Source organism: Dermacentor albipictus, chromosome 1, assembly GCF_038994185.2.
Source record: "Dermacentor albipictus isolate Rhodes 1998 colony chromosome 1, USDA_Dalb.pri_finalv2, whole genome shotgun sequence".
Lineage (NCBI taxonomy): Eukaryota > Metazoa > Arthropoda > Arachnida > Ixodida > Ixodidae > Dermacentor > Dermacentor albipictus.
Window position 1 is genome coordinate 137,656,094 of NC_091821.1, and position 22,407 is coordinate 137,678,500.

Below are 22,407 nucleotides of genomic sequence, written 5' to 3' on the forward strand. Positions count from 1 at the left end.
CTCGTCTCAGGTTTCTTCTTCGTCTTCGTTGCTCAGGACAGTCAAGAATTTGATGCGCAATGTAACTTTCGGCTAAGGAAGAGTTGGTTATTCCCGAATTAGCTTGTAAATTATCCGCTGTAACACATACCTTCGGCCTTTAGCAGTAACTTACCACTTCTGCTGCAATCTAAAAGTAAGCGGACGAATTAATTGTCAAAATCTAAGTAGGTGCATTTGTTTTAGAAGCCAGATACAATCCCAATAGCGTTGACGATCAGCTTCAGAAACTTCAACCCCAAAAATGGCCACCGAAAGCCTCGGTTTCACACGCCACAAGTGATTATATCACAATCATTATTGAATCCGTTAGATGTAAATATATATGATGTAATCACGGTAAACAGCATCTGCTATTCATTGGTTATTACTTATGATGACTTTTACCTAAATTTTGCAAAGCATCTTCCCTCGCATATACTTAACCGCTTACTCCAGGATCACTTGAATCAGCTCCCCGCTAATGTAATAATAGCAGCGGATGCTTCGCAGAGTGAGGAAAAGGCCGTAGTGGGAATTTTTTCATCATCATTGGATTGGTCTTTTTCTATTCGGCTTCCCGACTTCACTCCAATATACGTAGCCGAATTCCGAGCTGTTGTCCTAGCTTTGCGTAAGCTATAATCTTCCAGGACAACCTTGGTAATGATCACAGAATATTTGTCGCTATGCACCTCACTTACTGCTCCCGGCGAGCCGCATATATTAAAGACGTTGTACTCACTGGCCCCATGTCTTTTGAAGAGCTTGCGACTAGCATGGGTACCTGGGAACAGCGGCATATTTATGAATGAAGTTGCAGACAGCTTGATCAAGGATTGTATCAGCGGCCCGGTGCTTAGCCTTCTTCCAACGACGGGTTTTATCACGTCTGTCAGGTTTACAAGATACATCCTTTTCACATCAAAATCAAATCTTAAATTCTCCTCGGAACTACACCCCTTACAATATCCTTGGAGCAGGAAATTTCGCAAAATAAGAGAAACGGAAGTGGCATCAACGAGACTGCGTTGTCGAGTCCCATCTCTAAATTTATAGATGCACCCATCTGGTCTGGCCATATCCCGTTTCTGGCATTTTTGCAACTCGTTAGAGGCGAGCGAACACTACTTACTGGAATGCCGGCGTTTTTTCTCCTTTAGAAAAATGACATTAGAAATTACAGTGCGAGAGCTCGACGTGCCATTCATCACTCCGGTACACAGTAATGTGCGCATTGCCTTAGAAAAATTCATTATTGAATCAAACCGATTTCATTGTTGACCGCATTATTCTTTCCATTCCTCCTTTATCGGCTCATATATATTATATATAATTTTTTTTCTCTTGATTGAGTGACAGTCTACTGAACCGTTTTAAACTTCCCTCGCTTTAATTTATGCAACAAAATTATGATCTTTAAATTCATTACCTGAACACATAGGCAAAGTCTACCCGACTCTTGGCCAATCCGCGTGAGAGGTTATGAGCCAAACTCATCATTGGCAACATCATCATCATCATCATAAACACGTGGCGTGCGCAAGTAGGAAAAGAAGAAGACGTTGTTCTGAAGAACGTTTGATCACGGCTAAAGTACAGAGTACGTTCACGGCAGCGTTCTTCGGGCTTAGGCAGCGGGCATGGAAGTTGGAATGGAAGCCGCTACCTCCTGGCGGTCTTGGGGTAAGCAGTCAGACAACCGATTGACCTGCGTGACCCTAACAATGTCTGGTGTGTACTGTTCGGATGCTGTGTGGATAGCTGCGCTGACAATGGCGACTATGAAGGCGCAGGTTGGGGCGGCATGGGATCTACCCGCAAGGAGAGCCTTCACAACGGCGGCGCCTTGGCAGCCGGAGCGGATTGCTGCGGTGAGGCAGCCCTGCAAAAGGCGGAGCTCAGATCCATCTACGGGGGCGGCCACCCTTGGCGACGTCGTGGGTCAGCGAGAAGCACCACCGGCCGAACCTACGTCACGTGCAACCAAGAAGGGCATATGAGCCGGGAGTGTCCCACCGCTGCCTCGGGACGAGGCTGCTTCAAGTGTGGCGAAGAAGGCCACATGAGCAGAAGTTGATCTGCAGACATTTGGGCGAGACACACCCAGATGTGGGCCGCTGCCCTTCGTGTGTGGCCAAATTATGCGTTTTGCGGGTACTTCCTTCTTTAGTAGCTTGTTTAATTTTAGGAAATTGTGAAATTTTTACTTTTTTGATGATAATAGTAAATATATTCTTATACCTTCTACTGACTTGTATTCCTTTTCCGTATTCGCTTTCGTAGTTTCAATAGTTACGTTCCCATACGTGTGTCACATATATATTCTTCCCACGTTGCCAGGCGACATGAAATGGGCAATTTACGTTGCATGGAACGCAATCGTATTTAGGGAACTTACACGGGATCCAACAAGAAATCGTGCTCTTGTGAAGCGTGAAAGCATCAAAGCGTCAAGCGTCCACAACTACGAAGTTACTGAGAAGCAAGTGCGTTGTTTACACAATTACCCCTCGTTTAAAATGGGGCATTCGGCGGCATAAGCAACGAATTTAAAAGCAGAAAAATGTGTCGCGACTTTTTGTTGTGAATCGCGCGATGTAGGCCTGCGATTAATGCAATCTATATAATACGTCCCTCAACTTGACGCGATTAGGCTCTCCTCTAGGTAGTGGCAACTGCATTCTCTATTAGATGAACGGTTGAACACGAGATCACCTGTTTAGCAGAAAAAGCGGTGCCTCGAAACACCGAGGGTACGCGTGTCGCATCATATCGCGTCCTTCTACAATGCACCGCTTCTTTCCGTAACGACGAAAGCATTCGGTGTCTGGTTTTGGTAGCATCGTCGCGAGGGACGCTCAGACAGTCTGACACCGCATACGCAGGAAGGAAACTAAAGTGGACACCTTGCGCGGCCTTCATTTATTCATTAGCCTTAACTGAACACGTGTAAAGCAATGAAACCAATCTCGCAAACACCAGTGGAAATGTCGAACTTCTCAGTTGTTAAACTGGCACCACCAGAATTCAGAGAACCCGTGGAGGAGCAAAACACGAAAACATGCGAGGCGGCATGTTGTAGTAGACGAAGTTTGCGAGCGTGCCTTTGCGAACACCATAAGAGTGCACAGCATTGCTATTCATACAACGTAAAGACCTTTTTTTCCAGGAGACACCGAAGAAAGGTTGCACTTTATAAATCACAAGTTAAGCACCTGACCTAAGCAAATATACAACGAAACACAATTTGTTTGAATGAATTAAACAGTGCACTTTTTAACTAAGGCCTTTATATTGACAGTATTTGTTCTCACATGAGTCATGCTTGAATCAAAACGCCAACCGCACTCCCGGTTGACGTCGGTGACAATTGCTTCTGGACCACTTTCTTCGCGACCCATGTGAATATAATTAGAATGTGCCGATTGCCACAAGCCACATATGGCTCAAGGCGGGACCTGCGCTTGCTTGTAAACACACTGTCCAGCAGTCTGTAAATGGCGCTTGGCTCGCAGCGGCTGCGGCTAGCCGCTTCGTGGTCGTTTCATATGCGTGCGTATGCGTTCCCAATTGTGCTTGGTTTACATGATTATAAATCTGCAGCACAAGTTCAAGATGTAATACACAATAAAAAACTTCGAATTACAGCCTGTGCAATTGCATGTGTGTACAGTATCAAATGAGGTAGAAGTCAATACATATTCAACTAATTAGGAAATTCAGTAATTAACATATTATATTATTTACATTACTGCCCATATTGCAATTTACAAACTCTATCCGGCGAGACTGCAAGACACATGCCTATGAAATGAATTTCCAGGACACCAGTTTCGAGATATTATTTGCCAAAGTGTGGGACGAACTAAATGAGCGTTCAGTTACTGTTTTGATTCTATGCATAAGACAGCACATTCAGGAGATTTGTTTATTTAGTTGAATATGTACTTTGATTTCTCTTGCAGGTAATGTGCGCCTCTCTGAATAATCAAGCTGAAGGAGCAGAATTATGTTTTAATTAAATTTGAATTCTATTTTTTTTCTGGAACAGGCAATTTTAAATATACCGTGATGACCCCTTACATTTCTGTATGCGACGTCACATTTCTGACAATGCAAATTCTATTCAGTTCTGGGGCCCTATGTGATCTACTCGGAACAAGAACGTGCACATAGGATGTGTGTTGGCGTTGGAGCGGACAGCTGAGGTGAGGCAACCCCGGAGAAGGAATAGCTCACCTCAATCTACGGGGGCGTCCGCCATTGGGTGCGTGGCAGATCAGCGAGTAGCACCGCGGGCAGAAATTACGTCAAGTGCAGCCAAGAAGGGGCACACGAGCCGGGACTGTCCCAGTGCTGACTCTGGAGGACGACGAGGTTACGGTCGCAGCTGCTTCAAGTGGGGCGAGGAAGGCCACGTCAGGAGAGATTGATCTGCAGACACTTGGGCGGGTCACACCCAGTTGTGGGCCGTGTTCCAAACAATGGCAGGAATTAGATCCGGAACCGGACGTCTGACTCGTTTGTCATCTGACAGGAACTGCACGAGTAGCGCCCATGACCACCGCTTGTTTTAGGCGCACCTTCTTTTTTATTTGAAACAGGGCGCTACGGTTCGTGTGTGGCCAAATTAGGCTTAAAATTGTTTAAAAAATGGTGTCTTAAAAATAAATAAATTCTGAAGTTTCACGCGGGGCGAAACCATGATTTATTTATGGGGCAAAAAATAGTGGGGTACCCTGCATACATCCGTACCACCTGGGTGTTTTTAACGTGCACCCAATTCACGGTATACAGCTGTTCTTGCGTAGCTGTAATTTGGTGGGCGCGTCGCGCCAATCTGTCTGTATTCAATGGTGCGAAAATCAGCGGCCGATGTTATCCCTTTATCTTTCTTTTTCAGGACCAAGCTTGAACATGGCAGCAGCTACTCAGAAGTGCTATCTGGTGGAGCACAGGACGACAGTCAAATGCCTCTTTCTCGAAGGGAAATGTGCAAAGCAGATGCGTGATGAAATGCCGCAAGGGAAATGTGCAAAGCAGATGCGTGATGAAATGCCGCAATCTTTGCGCAACATTGTGGCCGCTCATATGCTACCGTTACACATTCGGTTGTCAATTCTAAAGCTGGCTATTCCGGTCTTGAAAGTAACAAACGCAGCGCAAAACCTGTTTCTCTCACTGTACCTGAATGTGAAATCGATTCATGCCAATATACCAAAAGTACTGCTACTCAACTCGTTAAATCATGTGAGAGGTTTTTTCACATCATCCACAACGACCTGGAAATGGGAAAGCTTACAGCAAAGCGGATCCCAAAACTGTTGACAGAGGAGCAAAAGAGAAAACGTGCAGTGTCATAGGTGGCTGTTCTGGAGCGTTAATTATTAAAACCGCACAACAGCGGACGGAGGGAAGGAATAAAAATCGAACGTATACAATTTGTTTCCGTCCTCCATCTATTGTTGCTCTGTTTTTATCATAGATTACCAACTAGCCCGGTCACACACAATGTTTTGGAACATTTTGGCAACTATTAGGCACATTTCCCGGACAACCTGGTAGCTGGCAATGAGACGATGTACTTTTCTGATCCCGCGACAAAGCAGCATTTAAAGAATAGAGGCTCAGTGGTTTTCCCATACCCACGATGTTTCGCGTGCAAAGGTCGGTGCAGAAGCAAATGTCATCGGTTCTTTGGGATAAGAAAATATTTTTCTGGTGGACTTCCTCCAACAGAGTGCAACCATTAATGCAAGATATTACTGTATGCTTCATTGACGATAATGAGGCAAAACAAGGAAAAACGTCGTTTAAAGCTGTCCAACAGTCTCATCCTTTCGTATGACAATCTCTTGTCAAACACTGCAAGGGATGCTCCATCCACCTCATTTGCCCTACCTGGCTCTCTCTGAACTTCATTTTCCCCCCTCTCAAAATACACCCTAAGGACAACTATTTGGGAGTATTTTGGATGCAACAATGATGCTGCAAATGAGTTGGTACACCAGCAGAAAGAAGAATTTTATATCAAGGGGACTTAAGAAGCTTCAGGACAGATGTCGCAAGTGCATTGGCTTCCTGGAGGCATATGTAGAAAAGTATAGCAGTTACAGCTTCATAGCTAATTTTTTATGGGTAAAGCTCTAGGCTTATCAGCACCTCTCGCACCTACATTTCTGTCAGTGGCGTCGCATGCATGTAAACGCACCTTCTAACCAGTTCCTGAGCCAGGCAATGCGAAAAAATCTTATATGACCGAAAGGAAAACAGGCGCAGCGCTATCAGCTGCGTATATGGTTGCGTATATAGTTGGCAATGCGCATTTCGGAATTGTTTCTGGCGTTGCGAGTGCTCTGAACGCGATGTGAAAGCAATCGGGCGCGATATATTATTTTTTCATGCGTGCGCGCGAGCTTGTGTATGTGCGTCTGTGTTGAGCGATTCACAAACAACCGCGGAGGCAAACGAGGTACGTGGGTGACGTACGTGCCCCACGTACGTCACCCACGTACGAGGTACGTGGGTGACGTAGGCTTCGATGAAGCTCGTGATCATGAGCTGACTGCTTGGCCATGCTAAGGACCACCCACAGGAGCGTAATGAGAGATGCTTGGCATATTATCGCACTCCAAAGATGCAGTTGCTACACCAGCGGTCACAGGAGGCATTAAAATTGCGGCTGCGAAAGACGATCACGTAAATGTGATATTAAATAGAAGATAATTTTTTTATTTGTGAGCTCAAGGGACCCAGACGCCAGGTTATCGGCACTCCCGTGAGGTGGCGCTAATATAAAGTGTTGCGTAATGTTTTTGTCGATGGCTCCCGCCACCGTAGTGAGCCCGATTTGAGGCAAGGTCCGCCATCTTGGGCACCAATGCTCTGCCGGAAAGTCGCTCATCTCATGCGAAGGAGCAGCGCTAACACTGGTAGCGATGTCAGTAGCAAAGTTTTTATTCTCGTTGTCTTTATTCTTGCTATCGTTTTTATTATTCTTGTAATATTAACGCGTTGTGTTTTTCCGCCTACACCTAGGTACGATTACTGCAAATGTTATGCATTCTCAGCACGTATGGCGCACAAAGCATCTGCCAGACCTTCCGATATCCAGCCTAAGCTTCGAGTACAATACTAAACATCCAGAGAATTTCTGTTTCATTAGGCATGCATGCGACCATGGGTCGCGGCAGCTGAATGGCGTTAACGCTCGAAATTAAAAGCGCGAAACAGCCCTGTTGTACCACTCTAGCGTTTCCGAATGAAAGTTCACCTGAACCAGATGTATGCCATGAAGAAATACGTACGCCCATCACTTGCCCTGCGCCGCTACGTGGATACTAACAGTATCCACATAGCGGCTACAATATACTGTGGCCACAGTGGATACCGACAGTATAGCTCCCTTATGTGCATAATAATGAACGTCGCGTCTAGATTTTACTCGCGTTACGGGGTTTAGGTAACGCGGAGACTCAAGTCGTGTGTCCTAACGGTTCCCCGCGCGAAAGTATAAGTTTTCTGGGGGCGCTTTGAATTCAGCAACATCTGTAGTGACGCGCTTGTACCAAAAGAAAGAATCAACTTCATTCTTACAGTTGGCGGTGCATGAGGTATTTCCCGCGTGGTACTGCGTAAAACAATTTCCCGCTTTCATTTTTGTATGACAGTGCAGCGCGCTACACCTCGTTATACTGACACAGGTGTCAACGCATCGCACCACAGGGACGTTTCAACCAGTTCCGCACGACGTAACACTTGCGACCACTGCCACGGAGGCAGAAGCTCACGATCTAACCATGGAGCAAGGAAAGAAATAGTGAGAGACGACATCAACAGTGCATGACCGGCCGGGTTACACGGTGTCTTGGCGTCGCCTCCAACGAGTCGGCTTCGCCGCAGCGTAGCGTAACCAGTTTTGACCACGTGATGGTGCTCGGCGAAAGTAGGCGTTCGCCGAACAACAGAAAGCATCCCGAGAGCACAGGCAGGCAAAAAAAATGCGCAGTTGCCGCAGGATGGGAAATATACCGGGAGAAAAAGTCTATGCTTCAAATACTGGTGCAAGCAAAGATAAAAGGTGAAAGTGAACGTTGGTTGTCAGAAATACGTGAGAAAGAGAAGGCCGCACCTAGAACATTGTGGAACCACATAAAATTATTAGGCAGGAAGTCACCAACAATACAGCAACATATCCTAGGCGAAGATGGAAGCAAACTGGAAGAGCAAGCGGCATTAAATTACATCCGAAAAATACCAGCCGTATCTTTCCAAGACAACGACGAGATTGTATTTGAAGAAAAAAAGAGCATGAAAGAGAACCAGATGGAAATGGAGCTGGTGCTCACAAATTTCTACTGGAAGAAAGCCGAAAAGAAAATTCCTAAGCGCACAGCCACAGGGCTAGGCGAGGTTCCCGTTAGGATGATTAATGAACTACGATAAAAAAAATAAGGAAGCTCTGGTGAAAGCAGTGGAGAAAAGTTTAAAAGATAGGCGAATATCAGACAGTTGGCGACGAAGTAGAATGAATTTAATTTGTAAAGGTAAAGGGGAGAAAAACAGAAGCCATTAAGATAGACCATTGACCATTACATCGGTAATATATAGGCTAGCAATGCAGGCAATTAAATTAAAGCTGCAAGCATGGGCAGAGAACAATGGCATTTTGGGAGAACTTCAGAATGGCTTCAGCATAGATAGGCGTCTGAATGATAACTTATTTGTCCTTACTCAGCCTATTGAAATATCGAGAGTAGAAAGGAGACCGTTATATGTAGCCTTTTTAGACATTACAGGAGCGAATCACAACGTAGACCTCAACATTTTGTGGGATATTCTGGAAGGGAAGGGCTAGTGCGAGAATTGTATAGAGCTTTTGAGAGATATTTCGCGTCCAATATAAATTTACAGGAGTCTTGTAGTCTCAAGGGATGGAATTCATGAGAGCGCAGATTGTTCCGATTGGTGCTGCTGTAGCAGAACTGCGGTGTTACCCGCAGTATTGAGAGAACGTACGGGACAAATAACACCTGCTCATTCTTAACATTCAATACGAATTCCTCACATTTGGCCAGCTTTATATATTTAGTTGTCTGAATTTATGCAAACCAATTTATTATTCGGCCAGTATCAGCATAGTTGCATCCCTTTAAAACAATAGGCGGTGTGGCATCTGCTCACTTCTTTCCTTCAGCGAACGCAGCACTCACGTGCATTTGGCGACGTGTTCTTGCCTCATTGTATTAGGATCATTGTCATGGCGTAACAAAGGACTAATAGCAGTTGTTTCTTATTTAAAAGCTCGTCTATTAAGCAGGCGCCCATTTGTGGTAGGCGTTACATGAACCTATAAAATATTCTTAATGGCCCTCGCTTTTTTTTTTCAGAATGGAATCCATACAACATTTTTTATATCTTTGTCTAGAAGTCAGGAAATGTGCGATATTCGATTTTATATTTGTACGTCGTTTTTCTATAATATCCCCATACGATTCAATTAGTAAATTTATCGAGTAGAACACACCGGTACTTTTGAGGTTCCAGCAAGCGAGGAAAGGGTCATGCGTCTGTTGCTGTTAAGAATAGCGTCTAATTTACGTCGTAGTCCAAGCGGCGGGTGTCGGTAGATCTTGCAGGAAGCCGAAACAGCCGCAACACAATCCGCCAGAGCCTAGTGCAGTAAGCAGCACGTCAGTATGAGCAGAACGCATTCATTTCTATTTTTTTTCTTTTCTGTCGTTCATGCGCTCACTAAACAATCGTTCGATATACGTTTATTTTTAATAACCTCAACATCCCTTCTTCTACATCCTCACAACATGTCCTTTGCGTAGCCTCAAGCTACTGTGAGCCCCGATTATAACCAGTCTTTTTGCCTGTATTGCCAAAATAGGTGGTTAATCCGAAATTTGAAGCCCATTGCCACAGTCATTTAATGCGGCAGTTCTGAAAGCACTTCGCGATCAGTCGTACACTTTAGGGACACTTCACATAAAACCTTACACTTCGTAAAGTCAGGCCAAACGGCATATGGCAACTGCCTCGTGTAAGACAGATTCGAGAACTTTTGCAGCCTCTACATAATACGATAGCATTAGCATTGATGCTATCGTATAAATGCCGTAGTGGCTGCTACATTAGCAGCCACTACGGCTCTTTGTACGTGACTGTCACGTACAGGCCTCTCCGGCACCGTGCAAACCACGATCTTCACTGGAGGGGGCAGGTCGCGCAATAGTCTCCACCCTTCGCCAAACGCTGGGCTAGTCCGATCCCTTTCCTCTATAGGACGTCATTTAGCCCACCTGCTACCTTGACAAAGTTGCGTACGTGGGCACTTTCCGCGAGCTGTGCCTTTGCTCGCTCCATGACAGAATCCAGTGTCCGCCCTGGAAATGTCCCTACCGCCACTCTTTTATCGCCTTTCACCTTCTCCACCATTGCTTCTGAGCTCCTAGTCAGGTTTGAATCACGGCGCTAATCAACGTTTCACTCTCTCCAAACTCTCTGTCTTTCCCTTTGTCCTTTTCCGCGGGATTCGGACTTGACAGGGGGCACTGACCCCTGCGCTCCTGCTTGTTCTGTGTGGCAGCTGCCTCAAAGTAGGTACCGCTCTTTCCAGCTAACCCCTCCCCACGTTGCATGCATTCCACGTGTTTTGCTGACACTGCCTTTCCTGTCACGTCGGGGGACTGCGTTCCATTGTCACGACCATTCTCGTTCGCAATGGCGGCGCTGTTGTGTTTTTCCTCAGCTGTTTGAAGTCTTTCTTCCAGTACCTTCCGTGCATCACGCTCCATATTTACCTCATTTCTTGAGCTCCTCGACCTGTATGACAAGCTCATTCTGGAAAGCCTCCAGTTGCTTCAGCCTAGCATCGACATCACAGTGTGTGCCGACTGACTCGATTCCCTCTCCATTCTCATCCGTTCCCTCGTCCGCCTTGAGGGACCCCCCGCACACTGCACGCTTTCCCGGCTTTCTTGCCACGTATTGCACGCCTTCTTATAATGCAAATACTATAATACTATAGCAATGCAGAGCACGTGCCTTCTAGCAAAAAACTATACGCACAGAATCTAAATCCTTAAAATGCCCCAAAGTAATTCTCATCAATGCCGCCCAGACTTAAGGTATGACACGTCATCGCACGTGTTCAACCACGTGGCCACGCTCTCACTTTCCTACCAAAGCAATATTCCCGATACCGAAGCAAACACAGTAAAACCACTAATAGCTATCAGTCTTCCAGCTACTATTTAAAGACTATAAAGACAACGTCCCATCCGGTTGCGCGTGTTGAAGCACGTGGCGCGAAAGGACGCTCTTATTATCCTGCAAAACCAGATATACACGAGACACACCCGTGCACACGAAAAAGAAAAGGCGAGAGAGAGAGAGAGATAGAGAGAGAGAGAGAAAAGAAAACTACGCAATTATTATATCAACAAATCAAACACAGAAGCAAGCTCAAAGCGTGCACATTGGATTAGATTGGAGCCAACTTTATTTATGCCTGCAGTTGGGCGCTCGCGCGCCCCGACGAGGCCTACATCAACCTTGAAGTCGCCGTTACTCGGCGCGGGTCTCCGCTCGCCGTTGCCGGCTCGCTGGGTCCCTGCCTTTCGAGCGCCTCGAGGACCTGCTGGACGGCCCAGAGCTGATCGTCTCGGTCGTAGCTCTTCGCGGCTGCCTCGAGCCGCGGTGGTAGCATTCTTCATTTTGCTTCTTCTGGATATTTAACGCAATCCCGCAAGATGTGCGTGTAGTCTGTGGTCTCCCTCCTGCACACTCTGCACATATCTGTCGGATATGTCTCGGAGTACATGCGATTCATCAGTCTCGGGCTCGGTAGCGATGCGTTCTGGAGCTGTCTCAGTACTACCGCCTCCGCTCGACTCAGTCTCGGGTGCGGGGTTGGGAGAGTCCTGCGAGCCAGGCGGTTATTCCCGTGATTTCATTGTAATCCGTCATGCGGTCCTTGATTCCGAACCACGTCGGACGGTCTGTCGCCGGGGCGCGGTTGGTTAGCGCTCGCGCCGCTGCGTGTGCCGTGCAAAAAACTTATGATTTCGTCGCCGCCACGGAGCCCTGGAAAAACACGTCTATTCGCCACAAGATCTCACGATACTACTTGTGCGCCGTATCCACAGCGTCTCCAGTCGTGCACAGTCAAACGATGTGAACTGATCGAGGTGCTGTTATTTATCAAATCATGAGGATTTATTTTACTTCCCTGTGTGAGTCGCGCACATATAATAACGTGGACTGGCCGAGAAGCCGATCATATACACGGCGTCCTCGAGGGGTGCTTGGTAACGGCGGGTGTCTCGCTTGTTTTTGTCGCAAACAGATTGCGCTGCGCACTGCATGCGTTTGTTGCATGCATGCATGCTGCAGGTTTCCTCAGCATGAGCTGGTGGCCCGTTACATTCTCGAATGATTTCGAAAAATTCGTGTAGATCGGGAGTTCCCTCGACGCTTTATACGATTACAGGGACTCCTACTATAGATCGCACATTACACTCTATGAGCGCATCCACAAGTCGGGGCTCAAATTGCTGCTTGCATTAATTCATTGAGGTGAATCAAGGAGTCGCTGAAGCATGGAAATGTCTTCACGGGAACACGCGCATTCACCGTTTTGGTTGATAACATCATCACGGCGGTATTGAGCAAACACGCATCTTTGTTTCGTGATCAAGCCATAAATTAAGTGGACGATAAGCCACACCGATTCTATTTTGCCGTATTCGGCCGCATTCGTCAACCGCGTGAAGGCAGCACGTGCCTTGTGCTGAGATGTTTTCGCATTGTGCGTTGCTTCTGTCGCGCACCGACTCCTTTTCCTTCTATTTTTCACACATTTGCAGCTCCCGCTCATCTCAGGTTTCTTTTTCGTCTTCGTTGCTCAGGACAGTCAAGAATTTGATGCGCAATGTAGCTTTCGGCTAAGGAAGAGTTGGTTATTCCCGAATAAGTTTGTAAATTATCCGCGGTAACACGAACCTTCGGCCTTCAGCAGTAACTCACGACTTCTGCTAAATTCTAAAAGTAAGCGGACGAATTCATTGTCAAAATCGAAGTAGGTGCATTTGTTTTAGAAGCCAGATACAATCCCAATAGCGTTGACGATCAGCTTCAGAAACTTCAACCCCAAAAATGGCCACCGAAAGCCTCGGTTTCACACGCCACATGTGATTATATCACAATCATTATTGAATCCTTTAGATGTAAATATAAATGATGTAAGCACGGTAAACAGCATCTCAAATTATTGGTTATTACTTATGATGACTTATACCCAAATAATGCAAGGCAGCTTCCCTCGCATATACATAACGGCTTACTCCAGGACCACTTCAATCAGCTCCCCACTAACGTAATAATAGCAAGAGACGCTTCGCAGAGTGAGGAAAAGGGCATAGTTGGAATTTTTTCATCGTCATTGGATTGGCCTTCTTCCCCGACTTCACTCCAATATACGTAGCGGAATTCCTAGCTGTTGTCCTAGCTTTGGGTAAGCTATAATCTTCCAGGACAACCGCGGTAATAATCACAGATTATTTGTCGCTATGCACCTCACTTACTGCTTCCGGCGAGCCGCATATATTAAAAACATTGTTCTCACTGGCTCCATGTCATTAGCAGATGTTGCGACTAATATGGGTACCTGGGCACATAGGCATATTTATGAATGAAGTGGCAGACAGCTTGACCAAGGATTCTATCAGCGGCCCGGTGCTTATCCTTCTTCCAACGACGGGTTTTATCACGTCTGTCAGGTTTAGAAGATACATCCTTTTCACATCAAAATCAAATCTTAAATTGTCCTCGGAACTACACCACTTACAATTCCCTTGGAGCAGGAAATTTCGCAAAATAAGACAAACGGAAGTGGCATTAACGAGACTGCGTTGTCGAGTCCCATCTATAAATTTATAGATGCACCCATCTGGTCTGGCAATATTACCGTTGTGCCATTTTTGCAACTCATTAGATACGATCGAACACTACTTACTGGAATGCCGGCGTTTCATTTCCTTTAGAAAAATGACATTAGAAATTACAGTGCGAGAGCTCGACCTGCCATTTAACACTCCGGTACTGCTGTCTTTCGGAGCGTCTGTGCTTGGGCACTCACACAGCAATGTGTGCATCGCCTTAGAAAAATTCATTATTGAATCAAACCGATTTCATTCTTGACAGCATTATTCTCTCCATTTCTCTTTTATTGGTTCATTTATATTATATGTAATTTTTTTCTCTTGATTGAGTGACACTCTACTGAACCGTTTTAAAATTTCCTCGCTTCAATTTATGCAACAAAATTATAGACTTTTAAATTCATCACTTGAACATATAGGCAAAGTCCGCCTCACTATTGGCCAATCCCCATGAGTGGGTGCGCGCCAAACTCATCAATGGCATCATCATCGTCATCAACAACACGTGGCGTTCGCAAGTAGGCAAAGAAGAAGACGTCGTTCTGAAGAACGTTTGATGACGGCTGTAGTCCCGAGTACTTTCACGGCAGGTTTCTTCGGGCTAGGCCGCGGGCTCGGAGCCAATGTGGGAATGGAAGCCGCTACCTCTCGGTGGTCTTGTGGTAAATAGTCAGGCAAACGATTGACCTCCGTATACCATCACAATTTTTGGTGTCTCCTGCTCGGGTGTTGTGTGGATGACTGCTCTGAGAATGGCAACTATGAAGGCGCAGGTTGGGGCGGCACGGGATTTACCTGGCGCAAGGACCTTCGCAACGGAGGCGCCTTGGAAGCTGGAACGCTCTGTTGGCGTGAGGCAACCCCACCGAAATGGGAGCTTGGATTCATCTACGGGGGCGTCCGCCATTGGGGACCTCGTAGATCAGCGAGAAGCACCACCGGCCGAGCCTGCGTCAAATGCAACCAAGAAGGGCACATGAGCAGGGACTGTCCCGCTGCTGCCTCGGGAGGACGACGCGGCTGCCTCAAGTGTGGTGAGGAAGGCCACATGAACAGAAGTTGATCTGCAGACATTTCGGCGGGACACACCCAGATGTGGGCCGCTGCCCTTCGCGTGTGGTCATATTAGGATTTTTGGGTGTATTTTGTGATATATATAATAGCTGATATAATTAGTTGTAAATTTTTACTTTTTTGATCATGATGTTGATAAATATATTCTTATATCTTCCATTATCTTGTATTGCTTTTCCATGTTCGCTTTCGTAGTTTTAATGTTTTCGAGTGTATGTGTGCGGCACACATCACTCTTCGCATCGTTCCATGCGACATCAAACGGTTAATTTACACTGCATGGAACGCAATCGGAACAAGTGGAAGTACATGGGGTCCAACAAGAAATTGTGCGCTTGTAAAGCGTCGAAGCTCACAAATGCGAAGTTTCAGTAAAGGACGCGTCTTGTTCGCACAATTAAGGCTCGTTAAGAATGGGGCATTCGGCGTCATGAGTAACGACGAAAAAAAGGAAAAGAAGAAGAGAAAAATTGCGTCACTGTTTGTAGTAAATGGCGCAATATAGGACTGCGATTGATGTAGCATATTTAATGTCTTGCAACTTGACGCGATTAGACTCTCCACTGTAGGCAGTGGTAACTGCGCACACTAGTTGATGAACGGTTGAAGTCGAGATCGCCTGTTTAGCAGGGAAAGCGATGCAGCGGCACACCGACCGTGCGGGTGTTGCAGCCTGTCGTATCCTTCCACGAAATACGGCTGCTTTCCGTAACGACGAAAGCATTCGTTGTTGGGTTCTGGGCGCATCGCGCGGACGGACGCTCACCCGTCGGACACGGCAACGGCACGACGGAAGCTAAAGTGGACATTTGGTCGGCCTAAAACAATTAATTCATTGGCACTAACTGAATGCGTTGACTTGGTTTCACGGCAGTGAAACCAACCTCGCAAACACCAGCGCAAATATTGCACTTCTCAATTGTTCAACTGGCACCAACAGAATTTAGAGAACACACGGAGGACCAAAACACGAAAACATGCGAGGAGGCATATTGCAGTTGACGAAGTCTGCGAGCGTGCCTTGGCGAACACCCCAAGAGTGCAGAACATTGCTACTCATACAAGGTCAACGCATTTTTTTCCAGGAGACAGTGAAGAATAGATACAATTTATATGTAATAAAGGAAGCACGAGACCTAAGAAAATTCATTACGAAACAAATTTTGTTTGCATGACATAAACATGGCATTCTTTTAATTAATGCGTGTCTTTTTATTGACTGTGTTTGTTCCCGTCTGAGTTATGCAGTGCACCAACCACCCTCCTGGTTGTTGTCGATGGCAGTGGGTTCTCGATTGGCCTTTTCGAGAGGCACGTGAATAAATTTGAATGTTGCGATTGTCAAAAACTAATTACGGCTTGCGGCGGATGCTGCACTTGCTTGTTAAAACCCTGTCCCACAGTCTGCAAATGGCGCTAGGTTCGCACAGGCAGTGGCCAGCCGCTTCGTTGCCTTTCTATATGCGCGGGTTTGAGTGTTGAATTTTGTGGTTGGTTTGCGCGAAGATAAATTTGCAGCACAAGAGCATGATAAAATGCCCAATTAGAATTTCGAAACAGAGCCGCTGTGCGTGCATGCGTGTATAGTATTGCAACAAGTACAATTCGGCGTTTACCGTAAGTAGCCTATGTCTAAGTGTGTCGAGCTTCACTGAATTTTTAAAAATCGCCTGTTGCAGGTAGCACAATTCTTGTCCTTGAGTTGAATGATGCGAATAGGCGGACATTACTGGCACAAGAAATTGAAACATATAATAATCTGATTAACACAAATTAAGTAACTGATTTTAATATTATTTACCTTACTGCACATGTTGCAACGTACGAATTGTAGCCGGTGAGGTTGCAAGACGCTTCAATTTGAAATTATTTTCCAGGACACCACTTGCGGGATATTGTTCCCCAAAGTGTGGGAAAAAGTACATGAGGGTTCGGTTACTATGGTTAATATGCATAAAAGACCATTTCATTAAAGAAGGCGTGGACCAACGGTGCATTTTACGGTGATGTTGAGGGCGCATATCTCCAGGCTAATGTCACTCTGGAATTTCATTTCAAGTGGATGCGCCTTCCAACCTCACCGGCTGCAATTCATATTTCATGCTATGTGCCATAACGTAATTAATTAAGAAGTTCATTGAATACTTTTTGTTAATTAGTTGAATACATTCTTCGATTTCTCTCCCAAGTAATGTCCTCCTATTTGAATTATCCAGCCGAAGAACTACAGAAGGATGTTTGAATTACATTTGAAAATGTTTGTTTCTGCGACACGCAATCATTAAAGATTCCTTAAAACCTGCAAATGATCACGCCGTATATTTCTGTATGTAGCATCGAATTTCTGACAATGCACTTTCTAACCATGTTCTTGATGCTAGCAACGCATACGACTGAACCAAGGTGGACACAGCGCTGTTAATTGAATTACTATCAACTTAAAAGAAATTACCGCTGCGTTCTCAACAACAGAATACAAACTTGTCCATCAAACAAATCATCGTTCTAACCAGTGGTTGTTCGAAATCTGCTCGAGATACGAATACGAGCGCAACGTAGACTGCAATGTCTATTGCGCAACTGTTTCTCGTTGCGAGTCTTCTGAGCACAATACGAGCGCAATCGTGCGCGGTGTAGTGCTGATTTTAAAATTAATTTCATGTGGGTGTGTAACCGACGCAAGAATGAGCGCGGAGGTGCGTTATTGCTTGTAGGACAACAACGTCATTTGAAAACTTCTTGGTGCACGTAATAACACCCGGAATGTGTCGCCTCCGTTTTCTTGTACTTTCTTGCTGCGCAAAAACTACTACAAGCCTCGCTCATACACTCGTGCAGCAGTGTTTACTGTGATCGGCGCCTGTTGCGATATGGTGAGGCCCACTCCCCCCCCCCCCCCCCCATAAAAGAAAAACATTACAAGCAAAGCTTTTCATCATTTCTTTAAGCTCATCATCTCTGGTTGACAGCTTAAATGATCGGGATAATGATCACTGACGGATACATAATCAGAAATGGTTGGCATTTCATGGCGGCCGAAAAACTCAGCGGCTACACCAGTGGTTGCAGGAGGCGTTCAAATTGTCACTGCGGCAGACTGTCATGTAAACGACGTATACGAAATTGAAGAAAAAGATGTGTCATGTGCACAGTCGAACGATGTGAACTGATCGAGGTGCTGTTATTTATCAAATCATGAGGATATATCTTACTTCCCTCTGTGAGTCGCGCACATATAATAAGGTGGACTGGCCGAGAAGCCGGTCATATACACGGCCTCCTGGAGGGGTGCTTGTTCCCGGCGCATGTCTCGCTTTTTTTTGTCGCAAACAGATTGCGCTGCGCACTGCACGCGTCTGTTGTATGCATACATGCATGCTGCAGGTTTCCTCAGCATGAGCTGGTGGCCCGTTACATTCTCGAATGATTTCGAAAAATTCGTGTAGATCGGGAGTTCCCTCGACGCTTTATACGATTACAGGGACTCCTACTATAGATCGCACATTACACTCTATGAGCGCATCCACAAGTCGGGGCTCAAATTGCTGCTTGCATTAATTCATTGAGGTGAATCAAGGAGTCGCTGAAGCATGGAAATGTCTTCACGGGAACACGCGCATTCACCGTTTTGGTTGATAACATCATCACGGCGGTATTGAGCAAACACGCATCTTTGTTTCGTGATCAAGCCATAAATTAAGTGGACGATAAGCCACGCCGATTCTATTTTGCCGTATTCGGCCGCATTCGTCAACCGCGTGAAGGCAGCACGTGCCTTGTGCTGAGATGTTTTCGCATTGTGCGTTGCTTCTGTCGCGCACCGACTCCTTTTCCTTCTATTTTTCACACATTTGCAGCTCCCGCTCATCTCAGGTTTCTTTTTCGTCTTCGTTGCTCAGGACAGTCAAGAATTTGATGCGCAATGTAGCTTTCGGCTAAGGAAGAGTTGGTTATTCCCGAATAAGTTTGTAAATTATCCGCGGTAACACGAACCTTCGGCCTTCAGCAGTAACTCACGACTTCTGCTAAATTCTAAAAGTAAGCGGACGAATTCATTGTCAAAATCGAAGTAGGTGCATTTGTTTTAGAAGCCAGATACAATCCCAAAAGCGTTGACGATCAGCTTCAGAAACTTCAACCCCAAAAATGGCCACCGAAAGCCTCAGTTTCACACGCCACAAGTGATTATATCACAATCATTATTGAATCCTTTAGATGTAAATATAAATGATGTAAGCACGGTAAACAGCATCTCAAATTATTGGTTATTACTTATGATGACTTATACCCAAATAATACAAGGCAGCTTCCCTCGCATATACTTAACGGCTTACTCCAGGACCACTTGAATCAGCTCCCCACTAACGTAATAATAGCAAAAGATGCTTCGCAGAGTGAGGAAAAGGGCGTAGTTGGAATTTTTTCATCATCATTGGATTGGCCTTTTTCCCCGACTTCACTCCTATATAGGTAGCGGAATTCCTAGCTGTTGTCCTAGCTTTGGGTAAGCTATAATCTTCCAGGACAACCGCGGTAATAATCACAGATAATTTGTCGCTATGCACCTCACTTACTGGTCCCGGCGAGCAGCATATACTAAAAACATTGTTCTCACTGGCTCCATGTCATTAGTAGATGTTGCGACTAATATGGGTACCTGGGCACAAAGGCACATTTATGAATGAAGTGCCAGACAGCTTGACCAAGGATTCTATCAGCGGCCCGGTGCTTATCCTCCTTCCAACGACGCGTTTTATCACGTCTGTCAGGTTTACAAGATACATCCTTTTGACATCAAAATCAAATCTTAAATTATCCTCGGAATTACACAACCTACAATCCCCTTGGAGCAGGAAATTTCGCAAAATAAGACAAACGGAAGAGGCATTAACGAGACTGCGTTGTCGAGCCCCATCTCTAAATTTATAGATGCACCCATCTGGTCTGGCAATATTACCGTCGTGCCATTTTTGCAGCTCGTTAGATACGATCGAACACTACTTACTGGAATGCCGGCGTTTCTTCTCCTTTAGAAAAATGACATTAGAAATTACAGTGCGAGAGCTCGACCTGCCATTTAACACTCCGGTACTGCTGTCTTTCGGAGCGTCTGTGCTTGGGCACTCACACAGAAATGTGTGCATCGCCTTAGAAAAATTCATTATTGAATCAAACCGATTTCATTGTCGACCGCATTATTCTCTCCATTCCTCCTTTATTGGCTCATTTCTATTATATGTAATTTTTTTATCTTGATTGAGTGACAGTCTACTGAACCGTTTTAAACTTTCCTCGCTTCAATTTATGCAACAAAATTATAGACTTTCAAATTTATCACTTGAACACATAGGCAAAGTCCGCCTGACTATTGGCCAATCCCCATGAGTGGGTACGCGCCAAACTCATCAACAGTATCATCATCGTCATCATAAACACGTGGCGTTCGCAAGTAGTGAAAGAAGAAGACGTCGTTCTGAAGAACGTTTGATCACGGCTGTAGTCCCGAGTACTTTCACGGCAGGTTTCTTCGGTCTAGGCCGCGAGCTCGGAGCCAAAGTGGGAATCGAAGCCGCTACCTCCCGGCGGTCTTGTGGTAAGTAGTCAGACAACCGATTGACCTGCGTTACCATCACAATTTTGGTGTCTCCTGCTAGGGTGCTGTGTGGATGGCTGCTCTTACAATGGCGACTATGAAGGCGCAGGTTGGGGCGGCACGGGATTTACCTGGCGCAAGGACCTTCGCAACGGAGGCGCCTTGGAAGCTGGAACGCTCTGTTGGCGTGAGGCAACCCCACCGAAATGGGAGCTTGGATTCATCTACGGGGGCGTCCGCCATTGGGGACCTCGTAGATCAGCGAGAAGCACCACCGGCCGAGCCTGCGTCAAATGCAACCAAGAAGGGCACATGAGCAGGGACTGTCCCGCTGCTGCCTCGGGAGGACGACGCGGCTGCCTCAAGTGTGGTGAGGAAGGCCACATGAACAGAAGTTGATCTGCAGACATTTCGGCGGGACACACCCAGATGTGGGCCGCTGCCCTTCGCGTGTGGTCATATTAGGATTTTTGGGTGTATTTTGTGATATATATAATAGCTGATATAATTAGTTGTAAATTTTTACTTTTTTGATCATGATGTTGATAAATATATTCTTATATCTTCCATTATCTTGTATTGCTTTTCCATGTTCGCTTTCGTAGTTTTAATGTTTTCGAGTGTATGTGTGCGGCACACATCACTCTTCGCATCGTTCCATGCGACATCAAACGGTTAATTTACACTGCATGGAACGCAATCGGAACAAGTGGAAGTACATGGGGTCCAACAAGAAATTGTGCGCTTGTCAAGCCTCGAAGCTCACAAATGCGAAGTTTTAGTGAAGAATGTGTGTTGTTCGCACAATCATGGCTCGTTAGGAATGGGGCATTCGGCGTCATGAGTAACGACGAAAAAAAAGGAAAAGAAGAAGAGAAAAATTGCGTCACTGTTTGTAGTAAATGGCGCAATATAGGACTGCGATTGATGTAGCATATTTAATGTCTTGCAACTTGACGCGATTAGACTCTCCACTGTAGGCAGTGGTAACTGCGCACACTAGTTGATGAGCGGTTGAAGTCGAGATCGCCTGTTTAGCAGGGAAAGCGATGCAGCGGCACACCGACCGTGCGGGTGTTGCAGCCTGTCGTATCCTTCCACGAAATACGGCTGCTTTCCGTAACGACGAAAGCATTCGTTGTTGGGTTCTGGGCGCATCGCGCGGACGGACGCTCACCCGTCGGACACGGCAACGGCACGAAGGAAGCTAAAGTGGACATTTGGTCGGCCTAAAACAATTAATTCATTGGCACTAACTGAATGCGTTGACGGCAATGAAACCAACCTCGCCAACACCAGCGTAAATATTGCATTCATCAATCGGTAAACTGACACCAACAGATTTAGAGAACACATGGAGGACCAAAACACGAAAACATGCGAGGAGGCATATTGCAGTAGACGAAGTCTGCGAGCGTGCCTTTGCGAACACCCCAAGAGTGCAGAACACTGCTACTCATACAAGGTCAACGCATTTTTTTGCTGGAGAAAGTGAAGAATAGATACAATTTATATGTAATAAAGGAAGCACGAGACTTAAGAAAATTCATTACGAAACAAATTTTGTTTGCATGACATAAACATGGCATTCTTTTAATTAATGCGTCTCTTTTTATTGACTGTGTTTGTTCCCGTCTGAGTTATGCCGTGCACCAACCACCCTCCTGGTTGATGTCGATGGCAGTGGGTTCTCGATTGGCCTTTTCGAGAGGCACGTGAATAAATTTGAATGTTGCGATTGTCAAAAGCTAATTACGGCTTGCGGCGGAT

The 22,407-nt window shown here is 45.8% G+C and overlaps 4 long non-coding RNA genes across 4 annotated transcripts in view; 3 read left to right on the plus strand and 1 right to left on the minus strand.

The window, feature by feature from the left end:
- Positions 1 to 1,546: 1,546 nt before the first annotated feature.
- On the plus strand, positions 1,547 to 2,268 carry LOC135911773 (uncharacterized). The gene is made up of 2 exons (XR_010567447.1): positions 1,547 to 1,704; positions 1,809 to 2,268. It is a non-coding gene; the product is annotated as an uncharacterized lncRNA (long non-coding RNA).
- Positions 2,269 to 14,342: 12,074 nt separating this feature from the next.
- On the plus strand, positions 14,343 to 15,203 carry LOC135911775 (uncharacterized). The gene is made up of 2 exons (XR_010567449.1): positions 14,343 to 14,632; positions 14,738 to 15,203. It is a non-coding gene; the product is annotated as an uncharacterized lncRNA (long non-coding RNA).
- Positions 15,204 to 20,500: 5,297 nt separating this feature from the next.
- Positions 20,501 to 21,206, plus strand: LOC135911809 (uncharacterized). Its single transcript, XR_010567460.1, has 2 exons — positions 20,501 to 20,637; positions 20,741 to 21,206. It is a non-coding gene; the product is annotated as an uncharacterized lncRNA (long non-coding RNA).
- Positions 20,807 to 22,407, minus strand: part of LOC139050132 (uncharacterized) — a 31,315-nt gene continuing 29,714 nt past the window's right edge. The window contains exon 3 of the long non-coding RNA XR_011508803.1: positions 20,807 to 20,921. This is a non-coding gene — a long non-coding RNA (uncharacterized lncRNA). The remainder of the gene's footprint in view (positions 20,922 to 22,407) is intronic.